The sequence below is a fragment of the Ovis aries genome, chromosome 12 (assembly GCF_016772045.2).
Source record: "Ovis aries strain OAR_USU_Benz2616 breed Rambouillet chromosome 12, ARS-UI_Ramb_v3.0, whole genome shotgun sequence".
Classification (NCBI taxonomy): Eukaryota; Metazoa; Chordata; class Mammalia; order Artiodactyla; family Bovidae; genus Ovis; species Ovis aries.
The window spans coordinates 73,580,785-73,590,621 of NC_056065.1; positions in this window are offsets into that span (position 1 = coordinate 73,580,785).

Below are 9,837 nucleotides of genomic sequence, written 5' to 3' on the forward strand. Positions count from 1 at the left end.
ACCCAGACAGATTCGTTGAATTTCTGGAAAAGTTAAAAACATTGAGATGTATCTATCAGAGGTGTTATTTCACAAATTTCTGTCTTCAAAGGAGCCCTGAACTGTTCTGCTGGAGATGGAACCCAGGTGTGGGAAAGTTAAGAGACTTGCTTTTCGGTGGCTCAGACAGTAAAGAATCCACCTGCCAATACAGGAGACCCAGGTTCAATCCCTGGGTCAGGAAGATCCCCTGGAGGGGGAAATGGCAACCCGCTCCAGTATTCTTGCCTGGAAAATCCCATGGACAAAATCCCTGGCAGGCTACAGTCCACGGGGTTGCAAAGAGTCAGACACTCTTTGCAAGTTCAGAGCTGGCATAGAGCTAGCATCCAAGGCCAGGGCTGAACGTCTCCTGGGCTTACTACCTGCTCCCAGGACACCTGAAGTGAGACTGTGGTTGATAACCCAGGGAAACAAGACTGGAGAGGAGGAGAAGGGCTGGAAACCAGGCTGAGAAACTGAGAAAGGATGGGGGATAAGAAGGAGTTGGTGGGAGGTCCGGGGCAGGAGAGGAGGGAGGGATGGAGAGACGGAGTGTGCAAGGTGGTCCGCCTGAGAGTGGGCTGCCCCAGGTCTCTTTCCATCACCACCCAGGGCGCGCTCTTTCCTCCCAGCAGGAGAGCTCAGAGGGCTGTCTTCTCCAGGGCCCCAGCTGTGTGAGTCCGCTGCTAAGAGCACAGGGCAGGGGCATCTGAGGACTCCCGAGGAGGGGTGGCGCTAAGACCCTCCTGCTCCGGCATCGGCATCGTCAGCATCCTTGCTGCTCTTCCCAGCAATGACCCATTCTCCCACGTTCCAGATGCTGCTGAGAGACATGTGCCATAAAAATGCTAAACAGACGGCCGCCTGTCCCCAGGATAAATAGACCTTCAGCTCCCGCTGTCAATCCCTCTCCTTTCATGAACACAGACATATCTCCCCAAGAAGGGAAATATGTCGGTGCCGCTTCTCCATCTATATCTGCTGTTTACTCTCAGTCTTGATCTCAGAATGTTGTGCTCCGTTTTTTGTTTTTGTTATTTCAGTTTTATTTCTTCTTGGTATTATTGATTTTTTTTTCCCAGAAGGACTTTATGGTTTGTTATTTTAATTTCCTGAATTCATATTCAGAAAATGGGATGCTTTTCTTCTGACTGCTCTTCCCCCAAACAATAATAATAACTTTTATGCGTATAGTACTCTCACGTGCATTACCTCATAAAAATTCAGAGTCAGAGAAAATGGATTCCTGTCTTGATTCCATCTTCTACTTCCTGTGTGACCTTGGGCACGTGGCTTGACCTCTCTGAGTCCTGGTCAGTTTCATCTGTACAATTGGCATGGTAACAGATTTGTTCTTTCTAGAGCAAAGCCTTGTGCGAGAAATAAATAGGATAATTTATATGAAAACTTGAGGTAGGTATTGATTTTTAGATGAGAAATTTGAGGCACAGAGAACCTAAGTGGTTTGCTCCAAGCGCTGCAGCTTATAAACAGCAAAGGCCATATATAAACACAGGTCTTCTGACAACAAGTGATCTATCTGTGAACTACAGCTAGCTCTGAATGATGTCTGAGGCTTGGATGGATGGACCTGAAGGCTGATATTAAAAATATTTATTAATAGTTAGCATTTATGAACACTTTCTATGGGCCAGCTACTCTAAGAATTTTACTGTCTTAAGTCATTCAAACCTTAGAGTAACCCCATAAGACTATTATTATTATGTTCATTTTATCATACATAATTCATTTCTTTAAAATCACAAAGCTGAATCTGAGCGCAGACTACTCCAGCACCCTCCCCTGACATTCTAGGACCACACGCATTGGAGGGTTGGTTAGTGCAGGTCAGAGCAGACATTTTTCCAAATCAGCTCCAGAAGAGGAGGGGCCCCAACTGGCTGTGAGTGAGTTAGTGAGTGAAGTCACTCAGTCGTGTCCAACTCTTTGTGACCCCATGGACTGTAGCTCACCAGGCTCCTCTGTGCATGGGATTTTCCAGGCAAGGACACTGGAGTAGGTTGTCATGCCCTTCTCCAGGGGATCTTCCCGACCCACGGATTGAACCCGGGTCTCCCGCATTGTAGGAAGATGATTTACCATCTGAGCCGCTAGGGAAATAGCCAACTGGCTGCTGCTGCTGCTGCTGCTGCTAAGTCGCTTCAGTTGTGTCCCACTCTGTGCAACCCCATAGACGACAGCCCACCAGGCTCCCCCGTCCCTGGGATTCTCCAGGCAAGAACACTGGAGTGGGTTGCCATTTCCTTCTCCAATGCATGAAAGTGAAAAGTCAAAGTGAAGTCGCTCAGTCGTATCTGACCCTCAGCGACCCCAGGGACCCCAGCCTTCCAGGCTCCTCCGTCCATGGGATTTCCCAGGCAAGAGTACTGGAGTGGGGTGCCACTGCCTTTAAAAGGCGGCGAGGAGGAGGCCCTGGGGTGGGGCGCACTGGCCATGTGCCTCTGTGGATGTGCTGCAAGGGTTATCTCGGGGGGAGGTGTCCAGGGCTGTGGCGGTCAGCCTTGAACACCATCAGCGCCACCCGGGAGCCCATGGTCGCAGAGGGCTGCCTCCTCCTCCAGTTTCCATTCTGCGGATCAAGGGCGGGAGCTGAGGCCTGGCATCTCTCATAAGTTTCCAGGTGACATGGACACCCCTGATTTGGTGACCGCATCTGGAGAAACACGGTCCTGGACAGTGGGAAACGCTAAACGCCAAGGAATCCAGGTCCCCGCGGCAGCCCTCGCAAAACTCACCCTCGCCTGAACAAGGAGCTTAGAAAATCTGGGACGGTCTGGCCCCCATTCAGCCGGCCTCTACGACCGCGTGGGGCCGCCCTTGATGGGTCAGAGCCCCTCCGCCAGCGCTCACGGGGGACTGCTGCGGGCTGTGGGCAGTGTTTCCTGCATGGTGAGTGAATGAGCCCCTCGAAGCCCCCGCGGCAGATTAAGGAAACACACAGCCGCTGCAGCCGCAGGAAGGCTGAGACCGAGCCCCCTCGCCCTCCCAGACAGAACCTTTCCTTCAGCCGTTGCTGTTTTGCTCCGCGGCTGCCTTCTCATCGCCTTGTACTGACAATAGTCGTAAATAACCGCGGTGCTGTAGAGAAATCATTTTAACAGCAGAGTCAAATAAATACATTAGGCCTGACAGCTTAACTACGCCGAGTCCATTTGTATGTAGTGGCCAGCGGCTTCCCGGGGCCGCGGTGAGCGCGGCGGCCGCCAGAGGGCGCGCCGAGCTCACTGTGAGCGAGGCCCAGGCGCGGCCCCCAACCCAGCCGCGCGATCCTGAGGATCGGTCCCCGCTAAAGTAGCCTCAGATATGCAGACGACGCCACCCCTATGGCAGAAAGCGAAGAGGAACCAAAGAGGCTCTTGATGAAAGTGAAACAGGACAATGAAAAAGCTGGCTTAAAACTCAACATGCAGAAACTAAGATCGTGACATCCGGTCCCATCACTTCCTGGCAAATAGGTGGGGAAAGAATGGAAACAGTGTCAGACTTTATTTTTTGGGCTCCCAAATCACTGCAGATGGTGACTGCAGCCATGAAATTAAAAGTCACTTGCTCCTTGGAAGAAAAGTTATGACCAACCTAGACAATATATTAAAAAGCAGAGACATTTCTTTGCCACAAAGGTCCATCCAGTTAAAGTTATGGTTTTTCCAGTGTTCATGTATGGATGTGAGAGTTGGATAGGAAAGAAGGCTGAGCGCTGAAGAATTGATGCTTTTGAACTGTGGTGTTGGAGAAGACTCTTGAGAGCCTCTTGACTGCAAGGATATCCAACTAGTCCATCCTAAAGGAAATCAGTCCTGAATATTCTTTGGAAGGACTGATGCTGAAGCTGAAGCTCCAATACTTTGGCCACTTGATGCCAAAACTGACTCATTGGAAAAGACCCTGATGCTGGGAAAGATTGAAGGCGGGAGAAGGGAATGACAGAGGATGAGATAGTTGGATGGCATCACTGACTCAATGGACATTAATTTGAGTAAACTCTGGGAGTTGGTGATGGACAGGGAAACCTGGTGTGCTGCAGTCCATGGGATCACAAAGAGTCGGACACAACTGAGCAGCTGAACTGAACTGAAAACCTAGTTGTCTGATTCTTTGTGACCCCAGGGACTGTAGCACTTCAGGCACCTGTATCCATGGAATTATCCAGGCAAGAATACTGGAGGGGGTTACCATTCCCTTCTCCAGGGGATCTTTCCAATCCAGGAATCAAACCCAGGTCTCCTGCATTGCAGGCAGATTCATTACCACCTGAACTACCAGGAGAGGGTTTCAGACTCCAAGGAAAGAGAAAAAAAAAAAAAAAAAACCAACTCCCACCTCCATTCCTCATCCCACCAGAAAGTAAAGATTTTGTTTTCAACCCAGCTGAGAGTTTAGGGTTGAAGTTAGGTGCTAGGAACTAAGTCTCTGGACCTGCATCACTGCCGGGGGTGGCAGAGTCATTGGGTCACAGTAGGGCATCAAGTCCTCAAGCTTGGGGCACCCATATGCGCCCTGGTCCCTCCAGATGCTCAAGACTTTTCTTTCTTGGTCCTGGTTTTCAACAGTTGCTGCTGCTACATAGCTCTGCTGGTCTGGCTTCTGATGGAGCCGAACTGCTGATGGCCCTAAGGTTTGGCTTAGGACCTTCTAAACCTGATCCTCTGATTACCAGGCGTGTCTGTCTGCCTCTTTCCCTTGCCGTGACTGGGGCCCACAGTGTCCTGGTTTTCAGGCTGCGCACCCTTTCAGGAAGTGCTGAGGGTCAGTCAAGGGCAATGCAGACTCAGTCTCTTGCTGGGCAGAGGGTCTTGCATGGAGCCTGCTGGACTCTGTGTCATCTGCTCCTGCTTCCAGGACCAGGAAGCTTGGAGCTAAAGAGGGCTTCCCTGGGCATTGTCCTGAGCAGCAGCAAGCAGAGAGGGTCCTCGTCCAGCTGGCCACATGTGGTTCAATCCCTGGACCTGCACGTCAGCTGCTGGAGGGTGGGGTGGAAATGGGAGTGGGGTGTGTGTGAGTTCTTCCCACAAAGTGGGGTCTCCAGAAGGGGACAGAGAGGAGTACCCAGATGCCCTCATGCTAACTGGCCCAGGGGGCAGGGGGTCTGTGTTGATTTTTCCTTATTGTCATCCCAGAGACCAGACTTCACACTCTTGGTCAGCTCAGGCTGGATCTCCTTCTCAGCTAAAACCCTATCACTAAGCAGGATGCTTGCTACCAACAGTCATCTGATTATAGAGGACAAATTATAGGCTCACTTAGGAGCTGTCTTTGAGTCTATGGTCAGGAGGTGAATATTTCATCTTCTCAAAAGAAAATTCGGTCAACAGCAGGTGAGATGTAAAGAAGGACTTCCCAGTAATAAAGTTGTAAGTAAGTAAGTGACGTTGCTCAGTCGTGTCCGACTCTTTGCGACCCCATGGACTGTAGCCTACCAGGCTCCTCTGTCCATAGGATTTTTCAGGCAATAGTACTGGAGTGGATTGCCATTTCCTTCTCCAGCGGATCTTCCTGACCCAGGGATCAAACCCGGGTCTCCCGCATTGTAGATAGACGCTTTACCATCTGAGCCACCAGGGAAGTCCTATGAATCCCAAACTGAGTTGTTACCTATCTCTTGGGAGCAGATGAGGTCAAACCATGTCATCCCTCCCTGTAGCTGGTCACATGTCCCTGTCAGTTGAGAGCTGAGTCCATGGTGAAGTGGGGGCCTACAAAACTGACCACTCAGGACGGCTTTGACCCCAGGATGTACCCCTTCCTCCATCCACGGGCTCCAGGAGAGGCAGCGCCATTAACCTCTTCCCATATGCCCTGCTGCTGCTGCTGCTGCTGCTAAGTCACTTCAGTCGTGTCCGACTCTGTGCGACCCCATAGACAGCAGCCCACCAGGCTCCCCCGTCCCTGGGATTCTCCAGGCAAGAACACTGGAGTGGGTTGCCATTTTCGTCTCCAATGCATGAAAGTGAAAAGTGAACGTGAAGTCACTGAGTTGTGTCCGACTCTCCCATCTGCCCCAGTTACACTATATTGCCTTATGCACGGGTGTTCCACCCAAGCTGGTGCAAACACCGCAATGCCCCCATCCTTAGCAGAGTGCTCCACTGTGGACACCTGGTGTGCTCAGCGTGCGTGCTCAGTTGCTCAGTCGTGTCCGATTCTTTGTGACCGCATGGACTGACTGTAGCCCTCCAGACTGCTCTGTCCATGGGATTCTCCAGGCAAGAATACTCAAGTAGGGGTGCCATTTCCTCCTCCAGGGGATCTTCTTGACCCAGAGACTGAACCCGTGTCTCCTGCATCTCCTGCATTGGTGCGCAGATTCTTTACCACTGGGCCACCTGGGAAGCCTGGACATCTGGTTTAACCTGGGCCAGTTCCAGTCCTTCTGTGGGCATTCTGACACTGAAATTGAGAAAAAGAAGTCAGTCTCTCATCAGGTTCCCAGATAGTAAGATGGAAAGTCAGGGTGCTCTTGGCACCGTATTTTCTGATGGGTAAGAAAAGCAGAGGAGAATACCTGTGCACAACATATATACACATCACACAGAGAAAGAGAGGGAGACTTGTACACAGTGTGTGCACACATCACACAGAGAAAGAGAGACCTGTACACAACATATATACACATCACACAAAGAAAGAGAGGGAGACTTGTACACAGTGTGTGCACACATCACACAGAGAAAGAGAGGGAGCCCTGCACACAACGCGTGCACACATCACACAGAGAAAGAGAGGGAGACTTGTACACAGTGTGTGCACACATCACACAGAGAAAGAGAGACCTGTACACAACATATATACACATCACACAGAGAAAGAGAGGGAGACTTGTACACAGTGTGTGCACACATCACACAGAGAAAGAGAGGGAGACTTGTACACAGTGTGTGCACACATCACACAGAGAAAGAGAGGGAGCCCTGCACACAACACGTGCGCACATCAGACAGAGAAAGAGAGACCGTACACAACATATATACACATCACACAGAGAAAGAGAGGGAGACTTGTACACAGTGTGTGCACATCACACAGAGAAAGACCTGTACACAACATATATACACATCACGCAGAGAAAGAGGGAGACAGACATAGAAGAAACAGAGAGAGAGGGGCAGAAATATGAGATGGGGAGCTAAGCCGATTACCGACAATATGCAAGTCTCTGCTTCCAGTTGCTTCCGAGGCCTCACGGATCCTAGTGCTTGAGCTCCCTGAGACTCCTCGGTACTTCTAAAATAATTATTTCCCTTAAAACAAAACAAAAAGGCCCTCCTCCACCCCACACCCCAGTTCTGTTAGATTATGATCACTACCAATCAGAAGGGCTTGGCCAATTGCGTCATATTTAGAGACCCCAACCAACTTCACTTCAACTTCCAATGCGCTCCATCAGAACCAATTGTCACTGGAAACAGACTGTGTGGCCTTCCGTTCCTCATCCTTCTTTCTGCCCAGAGCTCTGCAGCATTCCAGCATCTCCTTCAGCCTCTTAGAAGACGTCCTGTCTCCTCTGAAGCAGTGCTGAACAGCCAGGGGAATTTGTTTGTTCCCATAGCACTTGGCAAAACTTTCTTAGCGCGTGCTCTCCGGTCCCAGGATTACAGAATCGTCTCCTGTACCAGGTGGCGCTAGTGGTAAAGAACCTAATGCAGGAGTCATAAGAGGCGTGGGTTCGATCCCTGGGTCGGGAAGATCCCCTGGAGCAGGGCATGGGAACCCACTCCAGTATTCTTGCCTGCGGAATCCCAAGGGCAGAGGAGCCTGGCGGGTTATAGTGCATAGGGTTGCAAAGAGTTGGACATGACTGAGCACGCACATGCACACACGCACACACAGGACTATGGCCTCCTGAAGGGCAAGAGCAGGGACACGCCCTATCAAGTCCGATTCCACAATGCCTAACATGTAAACACAGAGGAGTGTTCATACAGTGACTACAGTATGGGGCTGGCAGTCTTGTCCACAAGCAGCAAGGTGGGTCCTGAAAAGCTCCTTCCAGCCAGTGATTTCCGAAGCACGGGACTGAGAAAAGCTGGTATGTAGCGCAGATCAGGAGAGCACAGGAGCACAGTGAATATCTCTGTCTCTTTCCCTTTTTTCTCAATCCCATTTAATTCTCACTCCATTCTTCCACACCACACACACCACTTGTGACTTTCTCTTTTTTGCCCTGGCCCCCACCCAGTGTTGTTGTTTTCTTTGCCTTTTTTTTTTTTTTTTTTTTGGCCTCAGTGCAGCATGTGGGATCTTAATACCCCAACCAGGGATCGAACCTACTCCCATGGCATTGGAAGCGTGGAGTCCCAGTCACTGGACCGCCAGGGAAGTCTCCCACCCAGTGTTTACAAATGGCTCACATCTCAGTATCTTCCAAGCTGTTCCATTCAGCACCTTCTCCAAACTTGAATCGCCAGAGGGAATCCTCCAACTCAGAAGAGAAAGAGAAAAGGAAAAGAAAAAAAGGGAGAAGAAGGAGAGAGGAGGTGAGAGAGAAAGTAATATCCAATTTCAACATTTTGTTCTTTGCCATCGAGACTTCCGGAGGCAGTAGCCGTACAATTTGTATGTTTTGTATCATGTCTGCTTCCTTATGGGAGTTTCATAAATTGATGATGATAACACAGCACATTTCTTTTAAGTCCTTAGACATTCAGTCTTTATTGCTTTATAGAGTCTGCTTGGGGCAGAGATGAAATGAAACTGGTGAGATTTTTGTGCTGTCCATTCTGCCAATTCCATTACAGAATCCGCACCTGCTATGCAACTTGCATTCAGAAGTAGAAAATCCACATTGCAAAAGATGCTGGAGGCCAGCGCTGGGAGACCTAGGACAGTGGGTGACCCGGGGAGATTTAGCAGGGTCAGCTTATTGGCTGCTTTGGGAGGAAGAGCCTTGATTATACATCATTCTTGGGCAGCAGCCCTCGTTTTCTATATCCTGTACCTGCAACTAGAAATTTTTTCTAATTATGCAAAATTCATTTCCCTCCAGACCTATAAGAAAATATATGCAATATGTAAATAGCAGAGTTTCTAATGCAAAAACCATAATACTCACCTGCTCTGTTTAATTATTGGAATGCAATGATTATTTTTTCCCCCACAGCTGAATAGCTATACTAATAGGAATATTACACTGATGGACCAACTCACTCCCTAAGCCAATATGTTTTTGGCTTTTATGCTGATTTTATGAAACAAATGTGTGTCATTTGTAGTTCACAGCAGAAAACAATGAGACCTCCAGTATATTATTACCTGCCTGTGCGGAGTCAGTGTGACTCTGAACTTCAGACTTGGGGGGAAAACCTTTAAGTGTTAATAAAAGGAATCGGATCTTCACAGTTATATAATTTCAGACAAGTGGATTTCAGTTGTTTTACCCACCCTCAATCCCCCCCCAAATAATCCCGCTCAATAAATACACACACACACACACACACACACACACACGTACACACACACACACCCGTGTGTGTGCAGGCTAGAACTGTTTTTCTCCTGAATGAACTAATTTATTCCGGAAGTACAGGAGTGACTTAACTCACGCTGGTTGTATGTAAACGACAATCTGTGGCTGGTTCCTTTTTGTGTGGAGAGAATTGACCATCCCCCATAATATGACTTTACCCAGCCAAGCTGGGAAATGCCAACCCAGGGTGCCCAGCCCGGAAAACCTGACCTTTCAGCTGCGCCCCCACCCTCTACCCCAGGGCAGAGCTCTTCAAGTCCCAGAGAGAATGAGCCAAAATGATGCCTATTCCTTGTCAAATGCCTTCAAATCCGGCCATGCATCCCTAGAGC